The 27,623-nt window shown below is 42.8% G+C and overlaps 1 long non-coding RNA gene across 1 annotated transcript in view; it reads right to left on the reverse strand.

The window, feature by feature from the left end:
- Window positions 1-2,464: 2,464 nt before the first annotated feature.
- LOC142047088 (uncharacterized) overlaps window positions 2,465-27,623 on the reverse strand; it is a 39,484-nt gene continuing 14,325 nt past the window's right edge. The window contains exons 2-3 of the long non-coding RNA XR_012656238.1: window positions 2,818-2,943; window positions 2,465-2,633 (exon numbers count right to left, since the gene is read on the reverse strand). This is a non-coding gene — a long non-coding RNA (uncharacterized LOC142047088). The remainder of the gene's footprint in view (window positions 2,634-2,817; window positions 2,944-27,623) is intronic.

Consider the following 27,623-nt stretch of genomic DNA (forward strand, 5'->3'; position numbering starts at 1 on the left):
TTTCCTTGATGCAGCCATTTTTCTAATGTAGCACAATTAGCTTTGATGTACATCAAAGCTCTACAGACCATATCCCACTGATGCCCGATATTGGGTAAAAACATGTATCTGCTGTGTTCCAGCAGCCTAAGGTTACTGACGCGTCTCATTCAGTTTTTGGCCTCTCGCTAGATTGCAAACAAGGAATCAATTGTGATGCAGACACTTGTCTGGTAGGAATGGAGACCATCATATAGGTGACCAATGGTAACAATTTTCATTTAACTACCAACCAGTGCTGGATTGGAACTAATGACTACGGTCTCTACCTGGAATCAGATCCATGCAGGCAGCCCCCAGTGCCTATGCAGAGTCCATATGGGAATATGGTCTGCCTGTGTGGATCTAGTTGCAAGACCAGGATCTTCTGGGTTCCCAGAAATATGAATACATTTGATACTTGTAGAGTTGGGGAAGAATACATTTTGACAGGTTCAAGCGATTATGGCTACAGCCTCCAGCCCTCCCTAGCTAGAAAGATGGATGTCAAGGACCAAGAGAGGGAGGAGAAGGTCATCTCTCTACCCTGCTACCTTAAAAAAATGATATACTTTAAGGCCTATTACTTCTGTAATAGGAATGAACATTGTCATCAGGAATAATCATTTATAAAACATTTAGAATTTATTTTCCTGTATGTCAATAGACAAAGATTTCCCTGAAATCATTGTTCTGGGATATGTTGCGAATTCTTAGCAGTAGACCTTGAAGCAGGAGTTTTCTTTAGGTTTCTCGGTGTGTAATGTTGGCCAAGTCACTTGATCTCTATGTTCCACAATTAACTCATCCTTAAAATGAGAATAATACTTGCTTAACTCACAAGAACGAGTTGTTAGGCTTCATTAATAAGTGGTTTGTAACTCTCAGCTGAAAGATATTATAAAAATGTAAATTATTATTACATAGAGTAGAGAACACTGAACTCAGATTTTAAAATATTAGTTGAGTTTAGTTTTTGAAATATCCTAGTTGTGTTAACATTTTTTAGCTCTGGATCTTCTTTACTACTTTTCAGAGACTGCTTCTGAGTTTTAGTTACTGTCAGGGAGTAGAGAGGTAGGCAGGCTGTTAATCCTCATGCTAAACCAGCACAAAAAAAAGTGAACTCTAACTGCTGATATGCAAACATTTGGCAGGTATGTGACAGTTGCCTGTCACTTGTATGTGTAACTTTGTATTCTGAACAGCCTGTTCTCATAGTACTTGTCTGTAAGCTTCAGATCTCATAAGTAAGGAATCTATCCGAATGTGAATTAGACATGTTTAAGGAGGGTCATTCCATTAAACAAAGGAGTAATGACTATACATTCAGTACTGGAGTCACCCAAACAAGATTCAAGCAGGTTTTACCTTTCTGGTCTGATTGCAAAAGATGATGAGATGTTTGAACTATTGTCCGTTATGAAGGTCTGAGCCTCCATTGTCCTGCACCTTGTATAGATGTTTACATTAGTGCAAAATGGGTGTAAAACACAATTATTCTGAACTGGTACCATTTTATGCTGACAAGGTACCAGGCAATGGAGAATCAGGCCCCATGTGTTTTGAAGAATACAAAGAAAGTCAATGCCTACAAAGAAAGGATGGATTTGGGTTGTTTCTAATTCAGGCTCTCTCCCACACTCGCACGCTTCTAACTTTTTGGAGTAGAGATGGGTCTGACCGGCAACATTTCAAACTGGATCCAAATGTCACCACAGTTCAATGGTATTTGAATCTGGAATTTCAGTTCAGGCCCATCTCTAACTGGGACCATGTCAAACAAGTAGCAGAACTTGTAGTGGACAGGCAAGAAGGAACAGACAGACTTAGTCTTCTAGGAGAAAGACTTTAATCTGCCGTGTAAGATTGCCAGCAGCCTTAAATAATACTTTGCAACTAAACTTAGAGCCCAGTGGTAATGGTTTTCATAGTATTCAGCCAGCCATGTTAATTTTTTAACCCACTTTTATTGTATGCTCTCTCTCTGTTTTTACAGTCTGTACTTTCATTTTAAGACAACTGGCATTGGATCTTGAATATTATTAGGGACAGTCTTTGACTGGTGCTTTTGGGAGAAACTGCATTCTGGGAACACAGAATTAGAAATAGGCTGGTAACTGCTTGAGTGCAAGGTCTCAGGAATGTTGCAGAGTGCCATGTCCTTCCCTAAACAGTGCCATAGGCGGCTGGAGAAGGCCAGTGGGGGTACAAAGAAAGCCAAGTGACTGGACAGGTTCTGAGACAGAGTTATTACTTTCAGCTTGTAGTTGCACACATACAAGTATTGGAATAAAAACACAGCTCTATTCTAGAGATGGACATTCCTCCTTGTCCTTGTTACCCAGTATATTAGCATATACCTTAACTCTGTATTTCCTGGTTTTCAGACATTTAAGTTTGAAATACTTTAACTCTTGATGTTCTGCTTCTCAGGGGATTGAGTTTTGCTTGTGAAGGGGTTGACTCATTGCTGGCGCCTCCTCATGGCCGGGCCTGGTGTGGCAGCTCGCTCTCCATAGGGGCTGCTGCCCCTGGCCATTGTGCCTTTACAGTGGCCTGCATCTTCCTGCGATTTGGCCCTCTGGCCAGGTCCCTTCAAAGTCTCTCCCCTTCTGGGGACAAAGCAAGGGGAATTAACACAAAGAAACTGAGTTAGTGAGCGAGAGAGAGGGGGGAAACGCCTCCCTCCCAGGGTGTATCAGGATCAGGCCCTCCCTTCTCTCCACAGAGGGCCTTCAGGCCATTACTGTTGAGATAGTTCCTGCCTTCAAGATTTGAGAGTTGAAGATCAGTTACCTTCACTGGTCTGCCCACAAGTAAGTTGTTCTGCTTCCTTTTTAACTCCTCCTCCAAGCTGTCCATGTCTTGCAGGTGTGGTGGTCCAGTGTGGGGTTTGTATACATCACAGCAGTACCTGATGTTCTGGAAGGGCACGAGATATCAAAGACAACCTTAACTCAGCATTAGAAAAAATTTTGTTAGTGAATTTATATATAAAACTAGCATCTCTAAATCCTGGTTGGGAGGCCCCATTGAGAATCCTTGCAATAATCTAATCCAAAGTACCTTGCTTTATTTATTAAAAACAAATGCATATTCCTGATGGAAACAGAATGCTATCAACACTATTAGATTCTGAAGTGTCAATAGTTGTGCAGAGTATATTACCACAAATAGTGAAGTTATTTTGAACGTTATATACCTAAGTGAGACCTTTATATTTATATAAAAATGGTATCACATGACACCTTATGCTGAAATTAACAAATGTCAGCCTCCACTCCATGCTGCCTAATAGCACTTTGGCATTTTGGCTTCTGAAATATGCCCAAACACATCGATCAAATATAATTGTTCATTTTCAGTATTCTTGTCATTGCTACTTACACAATATGAAAATTATAATCCCTTTATGTGCAGTTTATGCTTTTGTAGGCAAAATCAGCTGCTTATACAAATACATGCAGGCCAGATGGAAACACACTGAAAATTCATTTGTCCTCATCTATTTCCAAATGATTACTTAGTAACTCATGTCCAGTTCCCACAAGGGGAGCACCATTAACTCCCAATGAACTCCCAAGGATCTAGAGTAACTGAGCACTTTATAGCATCCTCTAGGATTTAGCCCTTATCCACTGCCAAAATTATCAAAAATGTAACCTACGGAAAAAATGTATCTATAAAACCTGACCAATGGCAAAGTCTGTTCCGATGTTGGACTCTTGGTCTCATCAAGCCTTGTGGCTGCACTGAAGCAGACCAAATGGCAGATGATTGCTATGGCTGACTGTCTGGCTAAGCATTGAAGGAGAAGAAGTGGCAATGGAGAATAATTTGGAGATACCATAAAAAGTTGACTTTTTTTTCCTTTTATTCCTAAAATACTGCACTAACTCTGAACTTTAATAGGAATGAGGCTTCTAGTGCCCCAAAGGAGGCCTGTTTAAAGGGATGGATAGAAGGTGAGTAACTGTCTGTCCTGACCCATTCTCATCACAGTCAATGTTTGATGTTGGCAGGTGCTTCCCTTCCCTTGCACCAATCTCTGAAGTTAAAAGCCCGTCCACACTCTATGGTCTGTGGTGTATTTAAATTCAGTGCACAGGAGAAAAGTCATGCTCTGTAAATCCGTACTCAGTGGATGAAAATATTGATAGAGAGAAGTCTAATAACAAAGATAATTCAGCTCTCAAGCCTCCAACAAGCAGTGACTTTGATAGTTAGTAGTGGTGTGCATGCTGTCGGGGATAACAATAATATCCTCAATCCAAAGCTCTTTGTAAATGAGGGGCCAAATTCTGACTTTGATGTTTAGCAATGCCAAGACCAGCCATAGCTCTGTAGCTAGGGAGCGCTGGTCACATCCTGACCATCCCAGGATGACCCTGGAGCTGCTCCAGGCCCACATAGCCATGTGCTTTTTCTCAGACATAGAGTCTGAGGGCATGATTCTTAGCTATTTGCACAGAGGTGGACATATTAAGGTCGCTTTTAAATTCTCATATTCTGGGTCATTAAAGAGCCTGCCTGGTCCCCTGTAAGTTACAGCAGCCTGGAGGTTGTTCTAATTAGTCTGCTTTCACCAAAGGGAGAAAATGGTGGGTGCTGAGGACCCACCAGCAGCCCCCCTATCAGCTCCCTTCCATCCTCCCCAGTGCCTCCTGCACGCTGGCAGGCCCCGTGGATCAGAGCCACCCTCCTTCCCTGCACCTTCAGCCTGCCACAAACAGCTGGACAGCAGGCTGGGAGGGAGGGGGGAGGAACAAGGACACAGCATGCTTGAGGGGGCTGGCCACGAAACTGGGCAGGAAGGGGGTGGAGTGAGGGCAGGAAGAGGCAAAGCAGGGGTGGGGCCTTCGGGGAAGGGGTGGCGTAGGGGCAGGGCCTGCGGCAGAGCTGGGAGTTGAGCACACCCTGGCACTTTGGGAAGTCGGCGCCTGTGCTGACTGCCACTGAAATGGCAAGGTGACTGAGCAGTTCACCTGGCCCACAGCACCAGAGCTGACTGATAAATTGTGAAAAAATTACCCACTGGTAACAGGGACCCATGGAACAAATTGAGGATAAAGAAACAGCAGAGGAAGCAGCAGTCCGTCTACTTCACTGTAAAAATATGGGCATGTCTGACTGAGCCCTAGTCTGTTCTCACAGCAGGTAGCTCTCAGGGCTACTACCAAGATCCACAGTGGCCCCGTGGCTTGATCAGGGAGCTCATGACTGCAGCATCATGGCTGAGCGGCCATGCCACTGCCCACCAAACTATAGTGATCTTCCTTGGCAGTCTCCTATCCAAGTGCTGACCTGGTCCAGCTTTGGTTAGCGTTATAAGATCTTCCCTGATCATAGCCAAGCTACAGTAGAGCTGGTTAAGCTTTATTCTTCCATAATGATAGAAGACTAGATTGTGTTTTTAGACACAGTCCAAAGCATGGAGTGGCACATAAACTGCTGCACCCAAGGAATAACCCAGGGAGGCTGTGTGACTCAGAGATGTTTCTGAATCACAGTTCTTCCCTGCTTCCTCTTGGCTCTTGGGGGTGTAGTCATTTACTGCTGGCCTGTATCAGCAGCAAATTATTACCCCAGCTCAGTTATTCTGGACGAGAAGAGTAGAGGCCACAGGGAAGAAGTAAGGTGAATAGCTTCACTTACTCTTGTGCTCCCAAACCCATTGTCTCAGTGGCCTGCATAGGCATACACAGATGGGGAAAGAGGAGTGTGGCTCTTACTCCTTTGCACGGGTACATTGTCCAAGTTACAATCTAGCTCCAAATGATTTGATTTTCAATGTAAAACTGAAGCAATCTCAGTAATCTACATAATCAGATTCCAGGACTGTCACTCTGAAGCATAGACTGTTGGAGGGCGGGGGGATATGGTGTATGTATGTATGAGTGTGTGTGTCATGGAAAAAGCTACAAGCATGGCTGAGAACTCTTTTTGTTTAGAATATTACCCTGTACAGTCATCACTAGGATTCGTGATCAGTTACCATCCAATTTTTAAGTTCTCAGCCATTTCCCACTTTTTTATATTTTATGAATTACACCCATGTGACAGCACGGGCTTTTACCTAGTGTAACTGTAAGTTAAATGATGCAGCGAGTCGCCTCTAGCAGCTTGATCTATGCATCTGTCTTAGATTAGATGGTGTAAATCAAATAATAGTGAATATTTATTTATATCACAATTTTGCTAAACAAATCACCTGCAATGCAAGACACAATTGTGACATTGCACTTTATAGGATTTTATGAAAATATGCTCATGTAACTGGAATATGCTTCATATCAAAGGTTTCTTTTAAGGTATCTCCTGAGTGCGATTATCCTATTTGTATAAATGTAGCACTCTTGTATCTAAAACTAGAAATATGAAATATAACTCTGAGGGCCTATTGTAATTATACAACATGTGGGCCATTAATGGTGGTTTGAAATCTTGATGACTCCCATTAACCAGGACAATTAACTGCAGAGGGCTCTGTTTTATCTGTAAGTCTTCCTGTATAGGTGTGTGCTGACAAGGGGTAATGAAGTCTTACAGTGACATGTGATCATGTCACCTGAACTGGAATCTAACCTAGTGCTTTTCCACTGAGAAGGTGGCGGGGGGGACCCAGGAGACTTAGATATATAATTATCAGCAGCAAAGTTTGTAGCAAATTAAAAACTCTGAAATGCAATTAACATATTCCAGCTGCAAAATTTGAACTTTATTTGCTGTAGAATTACAGGTATGTTAAATATTTACATACCTAGACTATCTAGATAAATATCTGAGTCCAAATTATCTACATACAAACATTTAACACAGTTTACCTGTGGCACCTTGTAGAGTAACAGACGTTTTGGAGCATGAGCTTTCGTGGGTGAACACCCACTTCGTCAGATGCATCTGACGAGTGGGTGTCACCCACGAAAGCTATGCTCCAAAACGTCTGTTAGTCTATAAGGTGCCACAGGATTCTTGCTGCTTTTACAGATCCAGACTATAACGGCTACCCCTCGATATTTAACACAGTTGTAACTCTCTGATATTTAAAAGCAAATGTTACGTATAGGCTTAAAATTAATAAAAAAGAGTTTCAATACAGATCAAGGATAACCTTACAAATGTCTCGATTCTTCTTTACTATGAAAGCTAACCTGATTTAGTCAATGAAAAATAAATCAACAGCCACTATATTTGTGGTATACTTCAGATCTTCATTGATGGGCAATGGCTAGTCCTTGAACTCGTTGTCTTAAAGCGGGGCGGTTCTAGGCATTTTGCCACCAAGCACGGCAGACAGGCTGCCTTCGGCGGCTTGCCTGCGGAGGGCCGCCCGAGCCGCGGGACCAATGGACCCTCTGCAGGCAAGCTGCCGAAGGCAGCCTGCGAGAGGTCCACCGAAGTCGCGGGACCAGCGGACCCACCGCAGGCAAGCCACCGAAGGCAGCCTGCCTGCCGCCCTCGCAGTGAATGGCAGAGCATCCCCAGTGGCTTGCCGCCCCAAGCACGCACTTGGCGTGCTGGTGCCTGGAGCTGCCCCTGCTTAAAGGGCAGCAAAACTGGAAGAATTTAGCTTCCGTGAAGTTGTGTTATCATGCCAACATGTGCCCTATGTTTGGTATTAAGAGAGGTCTGCTGTGGGATTGCTTTTTGCAGTACTATCTAATTTCCATTGCTAACAACATCTCTGAAGTAGCAGAGATAAAAATTAATTTTTGTTGGTGTAGTTGTAGAGCATCATGTGAAAAATATGTTATATACAGTACTTGGCACAATGTGGTCCTGGTCTGTGACAGGGGCTCCTAAACACACCATTGCAATGCAAATAATAACCAATAAATAGTAATATATACAGACAACAGAACCAGCTCACTATACATAATGAAAATCTGTGAGGAAAAAATGGAAGACCCAGATTATTTCAGAGTTTTTCAAAAATTACAAAAATTAACCTCTATTTATAAGAAAATGATCCTGTGGAAAACACAATTTCCCAAGTTTCCACTATATTATATTAAAAGAACTGCACCAATTGGCTTTGTCTTGTATCTTATCAATCTAAATTAAAGTCCTATTTAAAAATATATAAAGAAGCACTTGGGGAAAAGCCTCCCAAGGGAAGTGGTGGCAGACCCAGCATTTGGAAGATATAAAATTAAAATGTAAACAATCCAGTGGTGGCAAGAAGATGGACTGTCTGTATGCTCTAATATGTCTACCATTTCTAGTTTCCACAAAGCTGTGATTCACATACAGAATTAGAACTGGAGACTGATGTATTTCTAAGCAGAGGGAAGTGGTAAGTCAGAACATGAGTGACAATTTGCAAATTCAGTGTGTTTGAATTTGGATTCTTCGTGAGTACAATCCAGCAGAAGGGAACAGCAGCACTGGAGTTACCAAATGAGGCCAATTCATTCTCTGGAATGTAGCAGCACTAGTAATGAAGATTGATACTGACAGGGCTGCTTTCATGTAGCAATACGCTCTGCCACCAGCTGTGCAACAGAAAGAAAGAACTCTCTGGAATTCACAACATTCCCCCTCTGATTAAACCCTAGCTTTCCTGCTGTGCGTGAATGAATTGTGCTAGGTATTCCTAGCTCTGACCAGGGAGATTTGCTGATTTCTTTGAACTCCTGCTGGGAAGTGATATAGAGAGTAAATAACCAAGCTGCAGTACCGCCTGTGATGTAATGAACAGGGGTATATGCAGATTACAGAACCCTTACCTCTGCTATTCCAACATTCACTGTCCTTGCCTCTGAGTGCACGAGAATTGGGTGTGGAGACAGAAACTCACTGCCCCATTTACCTTTTATAACCAAGTTTAAAACTATGTTTCAACTTGGAAGAGCCTAATAGAGTTTAACATAGTTTAGCCAACACAGTCTTTGTTTTAAAATAAAAAGCTTGCTTTAAGGGCCAAAGAACACTGCAAAAACAATATGGTTGTCACCTGAAAATGTTAAAACATAATGAATTAATTTTTTTTTAAATTAAACAGAAACATGTAAACAGGGCCAACTTTAGGCCTATTCCACCAATTCCCCCAAATGGGGCCCCGCGCCTAAGAGGGCCCCGCACCCAGTGAGAATCCCTTCCCTGGCTAGAGGCGCCTTTTTAATTTTTACTCACCTGGCTGCGCTCAGGGTCTTCAGCAGCACTTCGGTGGCAGGTCCTTCGCTCGCTCTGGGTCTTCGGTGGCGAGTCCTTCAGTGCCACTGAAGACCTGGAGCGAGTGAAGAACCCACCGCCGAGGTGCCGCTGAAGACTTGGAGCACTGCCAGGTGAGTATAAGCCCCATGTGTTTTTTTACATGTGTGTGTGGTTTTTTTTGTTTTAGTCATCTCTGCTGGGGCCCTGTCGAAACTGTTCGAATTGGGCCCTGCACTTCCTCAAGCCGGCCCTGCATGTAAAATACTGGACGGACTATCACCGCTGTCCTCTACTGTAATGTCAGAACCTGCTCTAGCCATAGACTTGAGATTCTCTGTTTAATCCAAGTGGGAGGAGTCTATGTTTTTCTAGCGAAGGACCAAAATTGTCCCCTTGGTTGTGGCTGAGACATTCTGGGTTGCCACAGACCTTTAGAAGATACTAAGATTTTGTGCCATCGCTGTTTCCGCTTCACTTCTGAACCAAAAATGTTAAGAAAATAATATTAGGGAACTTAGAAGGATTGAGACAAAGAATAATTAAATATCTCTCTTTCAGTGGCTAAATATTACTTAATTAATTGTCAAATGACAATGCATCTTAAATGGAATTTTAAATACACAACATAATAATATAAGCAAGATGGGAGAAATCCTTGAGGAACCCTGTTCCAGTTTGGAAACTAGAAACAAATTCTAGTATTCTTAGAACAGAACCCAAAAGAGAACGTGAATAAGCCTAAACACACCATTAAGGCATAAACCAACTGCAAAATGCAGGCAGACACATTTCATGCCCCATCTCTCTCATTACATTACATTTGCATTCTTTACAGTTATAACACTTTGTTTAAGTATATATGCCCTGCTTGTACAACAAAACTGAACATAAAATAAAATTACCCATATTCTTACAACCCTCCAAACATGATAAGATTACACATACTCTTAATAAGATGACTGGAGTTGGCTGTAGATGCTGACAAACCTTAGCAGCCCCCTCCGAGTTCCTGTAAGCCAGTTCCTCCACAAAAGGTCTTGCTCTGGAACTCTGACGCTGCTCTAACTTGCACCCCCAGAAACAAGGGGGTGGAAAAGAAGCAGAAGGCTTCAGGATCTGGTCCTCTATCTGTGATTCACAGGAGAAAACATTAAAGCCAGAAATCTTTGTTAGCTGGAGAGAGGTGAATGAATATTGCACGTTGTTTTCTGGGAATTTTCACTCTGATTTTGAAATGAATTTGCTTAGGCCATGTTCATGCCCCATTTGTGATCATTTTCTGAGAACATTCAAGAACTTAGTTTTACTGGAATAGATGTTGGTAGAAAGCCAATGTCAAAATTGCACATGAAATATTCACAGAAACTGCATTTTATATTCATGGGCAGAAGCACTTGTGCCAGAGGAGCTTGTGTACTCACCTAACAGTGGAACACAAACCAGACTACGATTTATGTGGCCAATCACAACTACACAACACAGCTGGCATTTTGAATATGGAATAAAAAAACTTAACAGAAAACTATTTGTGATCAAATCTTAGTAGGGAAAAAGGAGAAAAAATGTGTTGAATAAATTTCAAACAATAAATTCAGTTGGAGAAATCACGATCTGTTTCTGGATATACTGCAAACAGAAAAAGAGACTAAATTAGCTGGATGATGTATCATTCACTGTGGTTTATTTGCTCAGACCTGCTGGCAGCTTGCCTCGTTGGGCACGTCTAGACTACATGCCCTATCGGAGCGTTAAAATCGATTGCTCGGGGATCGAAATATCGCGTCTGGTCTGGACGCGATATCTCAATCCCAGAGCATACTTAGATCGATTCCGGAACTCCAGCTAGACGACCGGACTTCCGGATTTGACATGGCGAGCCGTGCAGATCGATCCCACGCGGTGAAGACGGGTGAGTAAATCGATTTTAGATATTCGATTTCAGCTATGCTATTCTCGTAGCTGAAATTGCATATCTAAAATCGATTTAATCTCGTAGTGTAGACCTGGCCTTTGCCTTGATCCTTTTCTGAAAGTGGGCCAAATTGTGAACCCTTTTATCACGCTGGTGAGCAGTTACTCACATGAGTAATCCTGCTGATGTCAGTGGCATTAGTTGTGTAAGCAGCTGTTCAGCAATCTGAGTAAGGAGTTCATAACTGAGCTCAGTGTTTTTTGTGTTTTTTAATATACTGATATTACTTTAGATTCAGGTCGTCACAACTGTGTCACTAATTCTGTACTTTAATGTATGCTACAGCCCATAAAAATAATTTAAGTCTTCCTCGAAATTTGATATATCCTAGTGCAATCGTGGTTCTAGTATAAAAATTTCCAGTGTGAAAGCCACTATCTATGTAGGAGACAATTACAACACCATTAACAATGAGGATGTAAATTATGTTACTCTTGTAGTCTATTGACACCAAAAGAGTGACAGACACAGACCTGTATTTAAAAAGAATAAAAATAAATAGGGGACAGCAGGAGAATATTTTCAAAACCACAAATACTAAAACTGGAAAAGCTCTGTTTGGGTATGTAAAGAAATTAATTATGCTTGTATGTACCTTAATTATAATTCCCTGCATTTCTGTTGTGTTTGTCATTCAAAGATCTCAAAGTTAATTAATCTCAAATTAATTCTTGATATACACATGAGCTAGATATATATTACCCCAATTGTACAAATGGAGAAACTGAGGCAGCTAGGTTAAATGATTTACCCAAGTCACAGTGGAGGTCAGTATCAGACCCAGGACTGGAATACAGGAGCTGCTGGCATACATGCCCATGCCCAGACCATTATACCATAGCCCCACTTAATTATTAGTATTAATTATCTCCCCTTAATTATTAGTATTTCTAAAAAGGGTGAATTAAACTCTGGATATTACAAGGACAAAGCTTACATGATGAAGATAACTTCCTTCATTCTCTTTAATGCCATTTGTTCAGTTGTCCAGGATACCCTCTTGTAGAATTCCAAAAAACTTACAGTGTAAATGTTTGTACTCTTATTATTAATTATTTGTCTTGTGGCGGCACCTGAAAGCCAGAAAAGATTTGGACCTCCTTGTGCTAGGTGCTCTTAACATCTTAAATGATTAAATCACAGTCCAGAAGGACAGACACTGAGGAAAGCAGCTTATCCACAGCAGATAAATTGGGTGAAACTTTGAGGACTCCTTTATACAACAGAAAAGTCTGAGAGCTGCAAAGGAACCAAAGGTGACCCTTGTTAAAAGAGATTTCAAATTGACACATCTATCATATGTCTTATCTGGTGTCTTCAGGAGAGAGCTTTATCCTTCACTGTGTTTCAAACGCTGTATTGAACAATCCACGTGATTCCTACATTCTCTCACATTGCAATTCAACGGAAGAGGTGTCCTGCAGAGTTGGTGCTTGCAATCCTTGAATAAAAGTTTCTCACACTACAATGCCATTATATCAGGGATACCAGGGGAAGATGATCCAAGTAATTCAACAAACCTTTACATCAAAGGTAACCAACAGGGGGTGGATCTGTTGAATCTCTCTCTCAAATCTTTTTAAATGCGTACTGTGATTTTTATAGCCCTTGTGCATTTTATTTTTATCCCTTATAATAAGAAATTCATTTCTCAGTATCTCCAGTTACATGCAGCTTATTATTTGTAATGTATATTGCACCAACACTGTGTTAAACATGTTATAAACAGATAAAGCTTTAAGAGTTAACCAGCTGTATGCCACTGCCCAGATCTGAAGAAGGGCTCTTTGCAAAAGGTTGTCTCTTTCACCAACAGATGTTGGTCCAATAAAAGATAACCTCACCCATTTTCTTCCTAACCTCATGGGAGCAATATGGCTATAACAACACTGAAAACAAAAACACACAGGTACACATTCAGTTTAAGTGTGAAGCTGTTTCTTCCTGACTAAACAGACAGTAAAATTTGTTACAAGAACTTAAAAAATTAGCATCAGCTAAACGGATCTTGGTGACCTATTAATTTTTCATCATGCTTTCATTTAGTTGTAAACATTTATCTCAGGAGGTTTTGTCAGTAGAAATGCAAACTATTTTAGTATGCGGTCACTTCCCTGTTTAAAGATTGTGGTTTTCTAGTCCTAATGGATTGTGTGACAAAAATGTATAAAAACATTGCAGTGACTTTTCAGAACACTGTAGGCAGGCACCATAGACTCAGACTATCCTTCCTGTGCCCTGCTCAGTAAAAAGTTTACTATTGCAAAATGTTGCCAATTAATTACTGGGATCTTTGGAAGAGCAGGTAACAGCCACAAGAAAACCTTGTAGCTAATCCAGATCTAATACTAAAGATCATGGTGGCAGTTGGTACTGAATGGATTGTGAACACACGAAAAGGAAGAAGGTATTATGGTAGGTCACTCCATCATGAAGATTGAAGATAGCTTCCCTAGCCTTATGTGCCCAATTTTCAATGCCCCATCCCTCCCCTGCAATATCCCCAAATTTCAGCCTGAAATTACATGCCACATTTCATCACAGGATAGAGATTTCCTGAGAAGTTTGACAAAAATCAGAAAAAAAAGTTTTAAAGTTACAATATTTTGAAAATGCACGTGTCATTTGCTTATTGGAAAACAAATCATCTTTGTTGTGTTGGCCTTGCAGAGGAAGAATGCCTTTTTGTGTTTTGGATGAGTAGGTAAATAGTTACTTTTTAGTGTATAAAGACCAACCTTGATATTTGCAAACTACAGAGGGCAACTTTAAGGTTGGGTGCATAGTGTCAGTCAAGTGGGATTATTGCAAGTGATGGAGGCTATACAGCATTCGAACTATTCATTTCCAGTCTTAACATTTTTTGAGTGGAAGGGGGTTTGAAAAGAAATTGTACATTTGGAGATGTGTTATCTGCACTCTCTTAAGAAACTTTTTCAACCTTACCTCTTTTTGAACAAAGTTTTTTGTTTAGCAATGTAATATATATGAAGTAAGGAAATAGAGAACACATTGGAGCACATAAGCAGAGTGAATATGCCAAGATGTACTGAAAATTTATATGATTTAAACATGATGTTATGGGTTGAGTTAAACCTTGTTATCGGCCAGGCATGGCTGCCATCTTACATTCAGGATAAATGTAAAGAAGCCACTGTAATCAGTAGGCTGAAACAATAACAGTAGCATCCCAAACACAGGACCACAAACAAGCTGAGGAGAAGTTTAAGGATAGGGCTCAGGAGGTTTCAAATGCAGGTGCTAGGGCTTTGATGGTGGGATTGTTGATGGTGTTCGTGTTTGTATGTGTGAGCGATACACAGAGAGAGAAAGCATAAGCTGAAGCACCACAGGACAGACAGAAGTCACAAGAGAAATCCAAGCAGATAGTAAGAGAAGGCTGGTAATGTGGCCTTAAGAGAAAACTAAGAGCAAAAGCTTTTTGGTTACGAGTACAGCTGAGAAGGCAAGCTTAGAACAGTAAACACAGGAACTATCTCCTGCTCTTTGTTCAGGGAAACAGGATTTTATACATTTTTTGCAAATAAACAAAGCTGCATCAAAGAAATACCTGTTACCAGTTTTTCCTCCTAAGTGGAACAACCTCGAGACCCCACATTTTTGGCTAGCTGCTCAGTCGATAGAGGTAACAATAAAGAGCCAAATTCAACTCTGAAGTAACTGCCATGATTTTAATAGTTTCCAGGAATGAATTTGATCCATTATTATTAAAATGTTTAAAACCACCACCAGTTACTATTGCAAGTTTATTTTCCCATTGATTCCAAGTAATCTCAGTAATACTTGTTATTAACTTGTTAATAATACTTATTATTTATGGAAACTGCAATTTATTGTATTAAATTTTCATCACTACACAGTCTGTAGAAGTAACATTAAAGGGACCCAATCAGTTGAAAAAATATATTAAAAAAACAGGCTCTCATACCTGTGTTATTAACATCTTGGATTATGACACCTGAAAGAATTTTACAGCTCTGATCCCTTTTCACCATTTGTGCTATTTTTCTGTTCTGCATTTCACTCAGCTTTGATAATGAAATTACACTAACCAGTTTCAATTGCTGGCTTCTATGCACTAGCACAAAGCTGCAGTATTTCAGTTACCCCTACTGTAACTGAATGGGGAGTGAGTGGGGAATGTTTTATCCAACCAAGAAACTGTTTTAGTTGGCATTTTACAAAAATATTGATGGGTATATTTTTGCTGATCTTATGGAACATGACCTTGTAAGAAACTGAATGCCTTCTGAAGAGATACTAGACACCGTTAATTCCCATTTAAGTTACTAGGAGCTAATGGTAGTTATTGCCTTGCAGGATTGGGACAACATTTTGTATCATTTTAGCCCTAAACTGACCTACTAGTGGAATTATTTCTACATTGAAGTTCTTAAAAATACTTGAGCCTAAAGCCTCAAAAGACCTAAGTTGTACAATATAATCTTATTCATTTCTGTACTTTCTCGTTATTTTTCAACTGGAAAAAGTATTTTCTTTATAGATGAAACTTGTCTAAACATTTGCAGATTAAGCACTTTGAGTGTTTTGAGTTGTGATCATTTTTAAGGAGCATGCTGTCAAGGTAAGTATGTGTCAGGGTATGTAATAAGTGTGTACTTTTATTACAATTCACATAACTGTTGTGTCTAAGATTATTGGACTAGAAAGACATGAAATACTCTGGTCTACAGCTTTGCTTTTCTCTTACGTCTCATTTGTAACACTGTATAGAAAATATACTCTCTCAAAGCATACATCCACTCTTATTTTTTCCTCAGTGAGCATTAGTTATCTAGGGATTGCACATTTGATAGAATATATCAGTTACTTATAATAAACTGAGCAGAGTTGTATTTTGTCTGGGAAGTATGTTATTGACTCCACTCTGTAATAGCAAATGCATAACTCTTGTTATGCTCCTCACCATAATTGTTTATACACTAACACCAAGCACTCCTTTCCGGCTTGATATCCTCCTGCCTGTTCATAAAATATTTGTCTTTACATTTAAAACTATTTTAAGATAGTTGTGTGTATATGTGGGAGGTTGTATACATGTGGGATGGGGGGTGTAAAAAGACTAGCAAGAAAATTATGCTCTTCCTTTTAACCCCACTGACTTTAATAAGTTGCACAGATATAATTAGCATCAACATTTTCCCCTTAGTAGTCAGGCTTTTTAGAAATGACAAAACCTTCATTGTTGTAAACAAGAAGGAACCAAAATCTTGGGCTAGCTGCTTAGGACTACCTTGGACCACTTTTGCACCTCCTTCATAGAATCACAGAATCATAGCTTATTAGGGTTGGAAGGGACCTCAAGAGATCATCTAGTCCAACCCCCTTCTTGGTCAAGACTTCTGGAACTGGCCTAGACCAAAGGAAGAATTCAGAGCAGCCTCAGGACTGCTCTCTATGATTCTGGCTACAATGGCTTCCAAGGGTCTTTTCACCAAATGAGATCACTGGAGAGGAGGGGTGCTCTGGCCAGCCACCCTTATCGCTGGCCACTGCCCTTACATTGGGCACTGCAAGGTGGAAGTTCAGCTACATCAGCTGTATACCATTGGAGGATTCCCACAAGCAAGTGGGTTGTCAGTTGGCTACTTGAGCTAGTTTTGCACATCTGGTGGTGCAAAGCAAACTTTATGGGGCTGAGGACCTGAATCCTTGATTTTATTCATATCATATACATTTTTACTTAATTATTTCATCAAAAAAGAAAATGATTCATCAGTGGGAAGCAGTCCAGAGACTGAAGGGAGTCAGGGACACTATCAAGTCTGGGAAGGAACAGAAGATAGAGCGGGCATGGTCAAGGTTCAAACAAAAGATTCAGGGTCAGTGATTACATCTGTGATTTTAGGAAGGCAATAGTAGTGAGTTAGGTTTCTGATCAAGTTTCCTAATTTTGTTCCCTAATACAAGAATTCTAAGGGATTTCAAACTGGCGCAAAAATCAAGTTCTGTTCAGCAAATCAAATTAAACTATTTCACCTCCATTTCCATGGATGTGAAGGATCCCTGTCATTGAGAATCATGCTGCAAAAATACATGTCCCATTGTGGTAAATGCAACAAATTACACATCTTCTGGCGCTGTCTGGCTGGTTTCAGACTTGTGGAAAAATTGTCTATTTTTTTAAAATAAGAAAGAATATTCAAAATCTGCATGGATGCCCTTAGTCTGCAATTTTGTCCATGCCTCCATGAATAGGTAAGACCACTGTCACTGCAAATTGTCACTAACTGACAGATCATTGACAAAGGGGCAGAAAATTACGCTGTGGTCCTTATAATAGATACTAGCTTTGGAAAGCAGATTTTTGAGTATGCTAAGAAACACTATGCTAAGAGTAATTCTAGCTAGGGTATACCTATTATGTTCTTTTAAAAGATTTTCCCAGATTATGAGCCTAGGGAGAGATTAATTCATGTCTATGGAGAAAACTCCAAGATAAAAACAAATTACACATGTACAGGTGCTATGTTTTTAACATGATTTTCAAATTAAAACCAAACACCTAGACAGATCCTCAGTCCTGCTACAAATGCTTTGCAGCATTCTGACTCCATTAAAAATGATGTCTTAACCATCTGGTGGAGGATTCCCCCAGCTTTTGGAGAATTCCCAAATATTGTAGAGAAGCTGTAGTGACCGAGACACCACTCTTTCTTCCCCACTCCCACGTGACCATCTGTGCAGGAGATATTTCCTAGGGAAAGAAGGCAGGTATGTTACAATAGCTCTTAGGCTTTGTCTACACTGGAGTTTTGTTGGTAAAACTTTTGTGGTTCAGAGATGTGAAAAAAACCACACCCCCAACAACAAAAGTTTTACCAACGAAATGCGCCAGTGTGAACAGCGCTTTGTCAGCTGGAGAGATTTCCTGCTGACAAAGCTACCGCCTCTTGTTGGGGGTGGAATTTTTTGTGTGGGCATGAGAGCTCTCTCCCTCCAACAAAGAGGGGCTACACTGTGAACCTTTTAGCGGCAGGGCTGTAGCAGCACAGCTGTGTCACGAAAAGGTGCGTAGTATAGACATAACCTCAGACTGCTCTAACTTTTGCTGGAACCAATTTGGTCCCGGGCTGGCCTTAAAAAGGAGGGAGGGAATAAAGGTGACATAACACCCCCCGCCCTCCTATGATGAACTGAGTTTACTGTTTATCCTGACCTGTATTTGTCATTTATTAAACTAATAGGTGAAACAAGAACTCTGGCAGCACTAATTTATTTACATTGTTCCAACTATGTGGCTTGACTCGGACCTAAAGGGACTACCTCTAGAGGTTAGATTCTCCGTTGGTTTCTTGGTCTCCTTTTGACCTTTCTAATGAGACTTGGTCAGTTTAGCAAAGGTGACATTTAGTGCCAGCTATGATAGCGGTGATTGTTTTAGTAACATGGACACCTGACCCCTGGGAGCTAGACTGATATTCCACTGATCAGATGACAACAAATTTGTCACTGCACTGTCAAAATACCCAATTGCTTCATTTCAAACAAGGGTCCTGGCAGCCAGCCCTCCTCTTTGCCATTTTTGCAAGATTCCTCCTACCGTTTACTTGAAGTCTTACTGAAACTTCTCTGTTCCATTCCTTCATTATAGCCATATGGTTCTCCAGTCTTTGTTTGAAATGTGGCAACTGGGTATTTTGACATTCCAGAGCCAACATTAGTTAAAAGGAACTTTATGAACATTTGAATTCTATGGAATAATTTATTATGTGGTATATGAACCATTAAGATTACAAGCACTTGCAAAGTGATATATAGAAAACTTATGCCTAGATTACATTCTCACACGTATTTGTCATTTGTTTTTGAGAGGAAGATATTAACACAGCAAAACATGCGACAGGCACAAGTAACTTAGCCAAGTCCTTCAGCATGTTTGGGGGAGGTATGTTTTAATGAAGAAGGAATGAGAGGAGTTACATAATTCCCTGACTAAAGCTCAAAGAGACTAATGAATTTGAAGTTAGATGCCTGTAGGTCAGGGATGCTCTTGTCCTGAAATGAGAACAAGAAAACTCCATTAGTGTCATGTTTTTATTTCTTCACAATTTATTCTGGTTTGGAGCCTTGGGAGTCCGGGGCCAACACTTTCCTGTTCATAGAGCACTGAAACATTAGTGTCAAATTGATCAAGGAGTGAGGAAAAAAATGTAAGTACAGGAAATCCAGGGGTCTACCAGGAAACACCCCTGAATAAGGTCCAAATTGCCTTCCATTCTATTTGAATGCCACATAAGGAATTTTCAGGCTGGGATCCTCTTGCCCCCACCACAACCAAAGGAGTATTGCAGGCTGTGACACCCTACTTCTAGTAGAGGAGAGTCTATGACTGATTATTCTCAACCACTGAAGGGATAGGGCACTGATATATCTGTTCATAAACACCATCTATTAACACAAGCATGCTCCAAGTTAAGGTCCCCTTTATCAATCCCAGAAGCTGACCAATCTCTCAGGGATCTCCAGTAAGACTGAGGCTCAATAGCACAGAGGAGTGGTTGGCAGCGTGAGGCTGGTAGCCAGATGGATGGCTTTTGTCAGAGGACCAAGGGGTTCCATTGTGTTGGGGAAAGGCAAAAAGGGAGCGATCAGAAGCTGAGAGAGCGGAAAAGGGGAAAAACTCTGAGGAACACAGTACACACCTTTTCTGGACAACTTGAAGTATAGCTACTTTGATAGTCCTCTGCCTTTCCCTTGCATTCAAAGGCAGAGCTGCATCTCACTTTGTAAAACTGCCAGGCAGTTCTAGTGGCAGTTTCCTATTTAATTATTGCTGCAAAATTAAATTTCTTTTGGTAATGAGAATGTTTTATGTATTCCATTGTTGCGTGTGTGCAGTATGAAAGAAAAAACACAGCAACACTACTGCAAAAAACACTGTGGTTAAATATAGACACATAATAACCATGTTCCACTCAAGTCAAAACTAAGCATGCCAGGGCTCAAATAAAAAACTTCTGCTTTACCAGGCTGTATAGAGATCCAAGATTGCAGCAAATGGCTTTCATCAGACAGGCTTTGCTACTCCCTACATTTATTTTCAATTGCAAGCTGGATGACTAGAGCCAGATCCTGGGGTTCTGATGAACTGCACAGAGCATCAGTCAGGGGTGCATGTGTACAGGTGTCTTAAATTTCCTGCAGCTCTGTGCAGGATTGATTCTCCTGCAGCATTTTAGTCGAGAACTGCATGAGGGCTGTCCTATTTTACATTTAGCTGAAATGCGATTGAGGATTGGTGTCCTGGCCAGGCACCCTTTTTTCCAGTTACACTTTTCCCCCCCTCAGATATACTGGCAGCTGGTGAAGACAAGAATAAAAACTCCTAGGCAGGCTACATGCATCTGGAGGTTTCTTCTTAAGTTGTGATCTTCCCTTGACCAGTCAAACCATCTTTAAGGTCAGATTACACACTGCATTACACTGGAGAATATTGCCCCATATCAATGTCAATAAGGTAATTATTAGTTGTAGCAACACAAAATCACATCTCATTTAGTTCCAATTACACACTAGCCATAATGGGCAAGATTCTGGCCCTCACTCAGTCCCTACATGTTGGCCCAGTCCAACTCCATTACATGCTTAATTACGCCACTTAAGGATATGAAAGGGAGTTTATATTGGTTTAATTTACACTCTGCCTTGGCTATACTAGGACTTTGCATCAGTATAACTCAGGGATCGGCAACCTTTGGCACGCGGCCTGCCAGGGTAAGACCCTGGCGGGGGCCGGGCCATTTTGTTTACCTGCCATGTCCACAGGTTTGGCCGATTGCGGTTCCCACTGGCTGCGGTTTGCCGCTGGAAGCAGTGCGGGCCGAGGGATGTGCTGGCCGCCACTTCCTGCCATCCCCATTGGCCTGGAGCAGCGAACCACAGCCAGTGGGAGCCGCAATCAGCCAAACCTGCGGACGGGGCAGGTAAACAAACTGGCCTGGACCACCAGGGTGCTTACCCTGGCAGGCCACAGGCCAAAGGTTGCCAGTCCCTAGTATAGCTACATCTCTCAGGGGTGGGGATTTTTCAGACCCCTGAGAGATGCAAGTTCCCAGTGTAAACCAGCCCTTAGCCTTCTCTGCATTGCACTGGTACATGCAAGTTTGTAAACTTTGAATATAGACATGCTGCATAATATAAACCAGACTACTCTAGTTATTCATTGGATTAAGTCATACTAATCTAGGCCCCACCAATGCAGCTCATCTACATTAGGGATTTACATTGATGGAACTAGACTGATACAGTTACACAGGGAAAATTCTCTAATACTATATAGGCAAAACCTCAGACTCAATGGACAAAACTCCAAAGTGCTGAATTAAAGGGAGTGGGTGTATATTACACACCGGTCAGGGGTCGTGATCCTAAAGAAGTCTAAATTGATGTATCACACATATGTATGGAATGAAGGGTCCATGAGCTGAAAAAAGGATTAAATTAAACCTACTTACAGAGTTTATCTACATTTAAAATGCTGCAGCTGCACTGCTGTAGCGCTTCACTGTAGACACTACCTATGCCACCTACCTGAGAGGCAGTAGCTAGGTCAACAGAATTCTACATTGGGGGTTAGGTCGGTTTGGCTACATCTCTCTTAGAATCACTTCTGAATTTGGCCCTTGTCTTTCAGGAAATATTCTCCTAGGCCTGGTCTACATGAGGAATTTACATCGGTGTATCTACATCTCTCAGGGATGTGAAAAATCTATCCCCCTGAGACACATAGCTATATCAACCTATACCGCTGTTGTTGACAACACTAGGTCAATGAAAGAACTCTTCTGTTGACCTAGCTACCATCTCTCAGGGAAGTGGTTTACCTACACCAATGAGAGAAGCCCTCTCGTTGACATACCTATACTGAAGTTCTACAATGGCACAGCTGCAGCAGCTCAGCTGTGCCTCTGTAGCGTTTTAAGTGTAGAGAAGCCCTTAGTAAAAGAAATAGATTTGTGAGATCTGGCCAACAGTATTACATATAATGGCAGTTCCTAAGCATCAAGTATTTATTTACTTAATGATTCATCCTCTCCTCCATATGTTTATTTAAATAGCCTAACCACATCCATTGTTGCTGATTACAAGCTGGAAATGACTTTACAATGTCATGTTCAATCAACTCTAATCATTCCCATATGGTCTTAGACTAGAGAGTCACCACTCATCAGTGAACATTTGCAGAAGAAGAGACTAAATCAACATTTCCCTTGGGATAAAATACTACTACGGAAATATGTATTTCAAGTTCAATCCAGCACTCAATGACATCTGTTAAAAGACTCCTAGTGACTTGAAGAGGCATTAGGCTCAGGCCCTTAGAACAAAAAATGTCACAGTTCTTCGAGCACCTTCTGTGTGAGGAAATTGTGAAATATCCTTTCAGATGCAATTCTACTCTGAAATCTGACTATGTAAAAAGGGCACCTTGGAACTCCAGGCTAATTCCCCATCAGACCAGGTCTAACACTAGGAATTTACTTTGGGATAGCTACATCTCTCAGGGGTAGACATTGCTATACTGACCTAACCCAGTGTAGACCAGCACTAGGTTGACAAAATAATAGCTACTGCCTCTTGGGGAGGTGGATTACTTACACTGACATTGTTTAATTAGCTGGTGGCAACAGCTGATTTCCTTTGTTTACATTCTCAGCTCTTCCCCTGGAGAGAGGGGTGACAGGGCTTGAGGGTTCCCCAGAGGAAGGAATTCCCAAGTGCGCCTTCCTAGCTTTTCAAAGGGTTTTTTGCACTTGGGTGGTGGCAGCATCTATTCATCCCAGGTCAGAGAAAAGCTGTAACTTTGGAAGTTTAATACAAGCCTGGAGTGGCCAATATTAATTTGGGAGAAGCCCTCCTGTTGGCGTGGGTAGTGACTGCACTGAAGCACTACATGGAGCTGCTGCAGCGCTTTAAGTGTAGCTATAGCCTCAGTGATTCCAGATGAAATGTGTTGAGTTCACAAGTAAAAAGATGGGAGGAGTTTAACTGCCAGCCATGTAAATTCAATCTCAGATCTGAAGTTGATGCTCGTTTCTTTCTGGTTTGTGCATCATCACCAATAATAAAGATTCTGAGAGCCAAATTCTGTTCTCGTTGTCTTCAGTGAAGTTGCATAGGTCAGTGGGGTTCTGAGGTCAGAATTTGGCTCTGCAGAGGAAACTAATTAACAATTCCATTGACAATGCATGAACCAGAATAGAATCCAGATCTCTTTCCCATAGCTCTGCAGGGCTAACAGGAGTGAAAAGTTATGAAAACATGCTTTTGTCAGTGAGCAGATGTGACACTGGGTACACAGAGGCAGCTAATATTCTGAGTCAGAAGGAGCCATTTTCACGTGATGACTTTTTCCCCCACACCCACATTAATTATCCATGCTTTTGGAAGCCCATTGCAATGGGAGCAGATACCAGATCCAGCAGACAAGAAGTCGATCCCCTGCTCAAGGCTCTGGTGACTCACAGCTATACTGGGGGAAGGTAGGGCTCCTGACAGAACAGACGCTAGCCATGTGCTGAACCACACAGGACTTTTTAAGAAGCCCCTTCTTTTCAGTACTCTCTTTCACCACACAGACACATATAATGGCCTTTTGAGACATTGTTTCACCTACACAACAGGAAAGATTAACTACAAGATTCCAAACCCTCTCTCAGTTGCTGAAAAACCTGTCCCCAATCTAGATCTAGCTCAGGGGTTCTCAAACTGAGGGTCGGGACCCTTCAGGGGGTCGCAAGGTTATTACATGGGGGGTCACGAGCTGTCAGCCTCCACCCCAAACCCCGCTTTGCATGCAGCATTTATAAGGGTGTTAAATACATAAAAATGTGTTTTTATTTATAAAGTGGGGTCACCATACAAAAGTTTGAGAACTACTGATCTAGCTGATATAAACATTCTGGCCTCTTAAATGTAAGGAATATTATTTTATTCTTTCCCACATCTAACGATTCACTTTTCCATACCACTGTGATGTTGGTAAACCAAGTGCCAGCTCTGGCCAAGGCTTTAAGCATTAGCGAAGAACTGACAAACTCATAGTTGGAAACCAAACCAGCTGAGCCGTGTGTTAGTTTTGTTCAAGAAAGGTATTAGTCTGATAAGAATGTATTTAGACTCTACGAAATGCTAGCTGCATGCATTGATCTCACTTGCAATGTCTGAATTCCATGCTATAAAGAAATATGTACGTTTTTCTTTATAACTTGGAAAACATATGCTCTGAACTTGCAAAACCAGGCATGGGAATCATCTTCCCCCTCCCCATCCAAAAGGACTATCAATAGTTAAGTAGGCCATTGTAAGACAAAAGCTTTTTTAATTGCCCCATTCACCCAGGGAGAAGTACCTGCAGAAGGTCTCCTCCCATTGGTCTGAATGCTGGAAGAGAGAAATAAATGTATCAGGGGTAGCCAAATTGCCGATGGCTGGGGACCTGCATGAGGCTCTTTTATGGTTAAAGTGTGACTCAAAGAGCACTCCATGGCCACCCCCCCGCCCCGCATCCCCTACCTAAAAGACTGGGGAGAGAGTTTGATGCTTCTGCCCTGCAGTGGGGTGGTAGGGCTTGGGGCTTCTGCCAGAGAGGACTGGTGCCTGCAGAGAAAGCGGGGGGAAGAGGGGAGGGGAGGCACAATTTAAAAGTTTCCTGCCAATAGCTTGAGTCACGCCTTGCACAGGCATGCCCGGCTCTTACTCTCTGCAGCCCTTCCCTGCAGCTCCCAGGTGTTTGTTGCAGTCTCTCCCCACAGCCGCTCCCAGCTTGCTGGCTCCAGCAGCTGTTGTGCAGGGGGTGCGGCCCTATGGCACCCTGTGACTGAATGAGGAGGAGGCACGTGACCCCATGTGCCTCCCCACACATCACCTCTGGCTTTTGCCCACTGTGTAGGGGGGGGTCTCCGAGTTTCAGCCCCATGGGGCACACTTGTCGGGGTTCAGAGCTACAGCAGAAGCGGGGCTGAAGCGCAGAGACCCCTCCTCCTCACAGGACTAAAGCCCGGAGCCCTGGCAGAGGCCTCCCACGGGGCTGAAGCCCCGAGACACCCCTCTCCGCAAGGCTAAAGCCCCAAGCCCCAGCAGGTGTGCCCCGTCTCTCAAATTTCTGAAGACTGTCATATGCAGCTCGAAGGATCTGTACGTTTGGCCACCCCTGAAATATATAGTGGACAAGAAGATTTTTCATTTCTTTGCTGTTTGAACTCACACAGGGCTAGAGACACTAAACTGAAGTCAGAGATCTTTCCCTGGGTTTGCCCTGAAATACACTTTGAATTAACAGGTCTCTACAACTCTGTCACTCTTAGGATTTAGGGCTTGGCTACACTTACAAGTTAGAGCGCACTAAAGGAGCCCAGTGCGCTCTAACTCATGACGCGTTCACATTTGCATGGCACGTAGAGCACTCTGATTCTGCAGCTAGAGCGCTCCTGGTATTCCACCTCAGCAAGTGGAAAAGTGTGTGATGCGCCCCTGCTGGAGTGCCACGGCATCAGTGTGGACGCCCTGGTCTGTCAATGCACTCTGATTGGCCTCTAGAAGTATCCCACAATGCCTGTTCTAGCCACTCTGATCATCACTTTGAACTCTACTGCCCTGCCCTCAGGTGACCAACCACCAGACCCGCCCTTTAAATTCTCTGGGAATTTTGAAAATCCCCTTCCTGTTTGCTCAGCCAGGCGTGGAGTGCACTCAGCGAATCTTTCCAGGTGACCATGCCTCCACATGCCAGGCAATCCCCCAGTATGGAGCAATGGTGAGGTGCTGGACCCATCAATGTTTGGGGCGAGGAAGCTGTCCAGTCCCAACTGCGCTCTAGCTGCAGGAATTATAATACCTTTGGGCAGATATCAAGGGACATGACGGAAAGGGGCCATGACCAGGATGCACTGCAGTGCAGGGTTAAAGTGAAGGAGCTGCAGAATGCCTACCGCAAAGCCCATGAGGCAAACTGCCGCTCCGATGCTGCCCCACGACCTGCCGTTACTACAAAGAGCTGGACGCGATACTTGGGGGTGACCCCACCTCCACTCCGAGGACCACAATGGACACTTCAGAGCCCAGTGAAACAAGGCAGAAGGAGGAGGAAAGCAGGAGTGAGGGTGCTGAGGTGGAGGAAGTCACCCCAGAATCCCTAGATGCATGCAGCCAGGAGCTGTTTTCAAGCCAGCAGGAAGGTCACCAGTCGCAGCAGCCAGTGCTTGGGGAAGGACAAATACCAGAGCAGGTTCTCGGTAAGCAGCTTTTATTTTGGGAAGGAAGTTATTCAGTGCGGGCTCTTGGGGTGAGGAGGGTTAGGGCTGCATGCATGCCTACATCTGGAATAGGGCATTGATGTGCTCTCTCACATCACGGTAATCGGCCTCAGTGATCTCTTCAAAGGTCTCATCCAGAACTTGGGCAATGCGCTTGTGCGGTTGCTTGGGAGAGCCACTGTGTCCTTGTCCCAGTCAGGCTAACATGTCCGTGCCACTGTGCTGTGAGGGGCGAGGGGACCATTGCTGCACATAGGTAAGCTACATATGGGTCAGGGTGGAAGCCACATTGTAGTAGAAGACCCTCCCTTACTTCCCAGGTCACTCTCAGCAGCAGAGCCGGCATTAGGCCGATTTGCCCTATTCCTCAGAATTGGGCCCCGCGCCTAAGAGGGACCCATGCCTTAGGCGCCTTTTTAATTTCTTTTTACTCACCCCAGTGGCGGTCCACTCCGCCAGGGTCTTCAGCAGCCCCACGACCTGGCCGGAGCTCCGGCCAGAGCGCGGCAAGCCCCATGGCCCCGCAACCCCTGCTGGAGCTTCAGCCAGAGGCCAGCAGCCCCGCGGACCTCCACTTTTGGCCGGCAATCTGAAGTGCTGCCAAAGACTGGAAGCGTGGCCCGGTGAGTACAGACCCTGGGCCCCACAAGAATCGGGCCCTGCGCTTGCTAAAGCCAGCCCTGCTCAGCAGCAAGATATCTTCCAGGACGAACTCCTGTTGAAAATGTGGGGACAGTGTTCATTATTGGTGCTCCCTGCAGCTTTTGGCTCTCCCCAAGGCACAGAAACCCAGAAGGCAGTGCAGCCCTAAAACAATCAGTCCTCCTCGCCCCTGTGTTTACTCACCATTTTGGGGCTCCCATGGGTTATGTGTGCTCGCTTTGGGACAGGTAAATTATGCTATTGTATAGATTGTGCTTGCCCTCCTTAAGTACGGGGAATCATTGCTCTGTCTGGTGTGAACAATGCTGCCTCTAAAGTGTTGCATTTTGCCTTTACAGATGCAACCTTGAGATCTCAGTCGTTCATCTTATCACCGGCCAAGAGGCTGCAGAGAATCAGGAAAAGAGCACATAGCAGCAAAGAAGACATGCTGCATGAAGTAATGCAGCACTCAATGAGAATCTAAAAGTGCAGGAGTGGAGGGAGAACGAAAGGAAAATCCACCAGCAGAA

This window comes from Chelonoidis abingdonii, chromosome 7, assembly GCF_003597395.2.
Source record: "Chelonoidis abingdonii isolate Lonesome George chromosome 7, CheloAbing_2.0, whole genome shotgun sequence".
In the NCBI taxonomy this organism is placed as follows: domain Eukaryota; kingdom Metazoa; phylum Chordata; order Testudines; family Testudinidae; genus Chelonoidis; species Chelonoidis abingdonii.